Source organism: Schistocerca cancellata, chromosome 4, assembly GCF_023864275.1.
Source record: "Schistocerca cancellata isolate TAMUIC-IGC-003103 chromosome 4, iqSchCanc2.1, whole genome shotgun sequence".
Classification (NCBI taxonomy): Eukaryota; Metazoa; Arthropoda; class Insecta; order Orthoptera; family Acrididae; genus Schistocerca; species Schistocerca cancellata.
Window position 1 is genome coordinate 33,026,277 of NC_064629.1, and position 3,000 is coordinate 33,029,276.

Here is a 3,000-nt window from a genome sequence, read left to right on the forward strand (position 1 = left end):
CAATGCCAGGTGATGTTACAGTTGAATTTAAAAAAATGTAAGTGTACAAAACACCAAACATTTATCTTACTACACTGAAGCGCCAAAGATGTCGGTACAGGCATGTGTATTCAAATACAGGGATATGTAAACAGGTAGAATACGGCGTTGCGGTCGGCAACGCCTATATAAGACAACAAGTGGCTGGAGCAGTTGTTAGATCGGTTACCGTTGCTACAATGGCAGGTTATCAAGATAGAAGTGAGTTTAAACATGATGTTACAGTCGGCGCACTAGCGGTGGGACACAGCATCTCAGGCCGGCCCTTGGTGGCCAAGCGGTTCTAGGCGCTTCAGTCTGGAACCGCGCGACCGCTACGGTCGCAGGTTCGAATCCTGCCTCGGGCATGGATGTGTGTGATGTCCTTAGGTTAGTTAGGTTTAAGTAGTTCTACGTTCTGGGGGACTGATGACCTGAGATGTTAAGTCCCATTATGGTCAGAGCCATTTTTGAACACAGCATCTCAGAGGTAGCGATGAAGTGGGGATATTCCCGCACGACCATTTCACGAGAATACCATGAATATCAGGAATCCGGTAAAACATCAAAGCTCCGACATCGCTGCGGCCGGAAAAAGGTCCCGCAAGAACGGAACCAACGACGTCTGAAGAGACTCATTCAACGTGACAGCAGAGCAACCCTTCCGCAAATCGATGCAGATTTCAATGCTGGGTCATCGACAAGTGTCAGCGTGCGAACCATTCAATGAAACATAATCGATATGGGCTTTTGGCACCGAAGGCCGACTCATGTACCGTTGATGACTGCACTAAACAAAGCTTTACGCCTCTCCTGGGCCTGTCAACCTCGACAATGGACTGTTGATGACTGGAAACATGTTGCCTGGTTGGACGAGTCTCGTTTCAAATTGTATAGAGGAGATGGACGTGTACGGGTATAGAGACAACCTCGTGAATCCATGATCTCTGCATGGGACTGTTCATGCTGATGGAGGCTCTGTAATGGTGTGGTGCGTTTGCAGTTGGAGTGATATGGGACCCCTGATACGTCTAGATACGACTCTGACAGGTGACATGTACGTAAGCATTCTGTCTGATCACCAGCATCCTCTCATGAAATTACAATGAAATCCAGACCTTTAGCTGCTTACAGGAGTTGATAAATATCAACGGGAACAGTTGAAAATGTGTGTCCCAACCGGGACTCGAACCCGGGTTCTCCTGGTTACATGACAGACGCTCTATCCGACTGAGCCACCGAGGACACAGAGGATAGTGCGACTGCAGGGACTTATCTTTGGCACGCTCGCCGTGAGCCCCACACTTCCAACTTACTGTCCACACACTACATTTGTATTGCCCCCGCCCACTATACTCATTACTCGGGCAATATGAGTGCATCCGCCCTGAAGAAGATCATTGTCCGGTAAGCCTTATCTACAGGGTGAATCACTAACTATTGCCACCTAGAATAACTCCGAAAGTATGATAGGAGCTGAAAAGTTTGTGGGACAAAAGTTGCATGGGACAACGGGGGCCATAATATGACGTTGGTTTTTTGTTGCTAGGTGGGGTCGCTTCAGAGATATGAAGATCAACCTTTTTTTTTTAATGGGATGCTATAGTTTACTGCTTATTTTCTGACAGCGGCTATAGAGACGAATCCAATGATGTGTAACAGTAAGGTCTTTTAAGGTGAACGAAGGTCACAAAGGTGGCATGAACGTCCATTTACAGAAGGTGTTCGAAGTGATGACCATTGGTATCAATGCAGTGCTGCAATATGACGGGCAGAGCTCTCACCGACAGTGTTAAGCAGACTCGACTCGCGACCCAGCCACACAACTCCACTTCTGCCAGTGCCTTAAACAGCGCACACTCCGCTGCAGACTGAAATATTCGTTCTGGAATACGGACACGTGCTAAGGCGACGGAAGCAGGATTTTATTTAATGTTAAAAATGGAAATTTTTGTTAAGTTTTCTGCACAAAATTAGATAAAGACTTATCAGTCCCTCCTTGAACCTCGAGGCGAAGATAAACAAGTCGTCAGTTCTAGTAACTTCCCTAAATCTTTCCAGGAAAATGGCGGGGTGGTTCCTTTGAGAAGGGTACAGCCGATTTCCTTAGCCACCGTTTCGTAATCCGAGCTGTTGCTCTGTCTCTAATGACGGCGCCCTCGAGTGGACGTTAAGCTCTAGGCTTCCTTCCTTCTTCCTTCATCAGTTCTATACCACCGTTATCTCTGTAGCAGTCGGATTGCTCACAGATAATTTCGTGCTACTAAACCGGAAACTTCCAGTCTCCACGCAAACCACAACTAGCACCCTACTATTTCATCGAAAAACGAAGGAAAGATATAGTTTCAGGAAACTGCTGATACAATTCCACGCCTGCAAACGGAAAGTGGAGTCCTTGCAATATTTCTGCTTCAGAAACATACCTCGGCCAATCTCTTTGGACCCCAAACCGCTGTTGTGAGAAAATACTCGTAATACGCTATCGAAATTAATCACCACATCCTGTGTCCCTTGGGACTGCGTTGGCGATATTATAGTTTTTAAAGTCAGATGAAATAGTATTGTTTCCGTGAGAACTGACGTGTTTAATTTCCTATAAATCTTGCACTATTTTATTCCCTCCTTTTAACCGTTTTCCTGAAAATATATCATTGGTTATCTTTCCGAAGAAATTGCAATGTACTAGTCGGGTGTCTGTGGAGACTGGGAACGGTGCGTGCCTCCGGTTTAGTGTTACGAATTTTTAACTTGGAAGCTGATCAGGGTCCGCCCGTAATTTTTGCGTATAAAGGCATTATCGCATCTCGTAATGACATCACATGCTGCAACGTACGAAGGCGATAGCAGTGGGTGGAGACTCACCCGACTACGAGCTCGAGTTACCACAGTAAGTGTCTGCAACAACTCAGAGTGGTCATTAGTGACACATATGTCCCCTTTGTTTGTCGTGCAGGGCCGATTTCAAAATGGGAATACTTACGG

At 46.2% G+C, this 3,000-nt stretch overlaps 1 non-coding gene across 1 annotated transcript; it reads right to left on the bottom strand.

The window, feature by feature from the left end:
- Positions 1 to 1,189: 1,189 nt before the first annotated feature.
- Positions 1,190 to 1,264, bottom strand: Trnat-ugu (transfer RNA threonine (anticodon UGU)). Its single transcript has one exon. It is a non-coding gene; the product is annotated as a tRNA-Thr (tRNA).
- Positions 1,265 to 3,000: the final 1,736 nt, after the last annotated feature.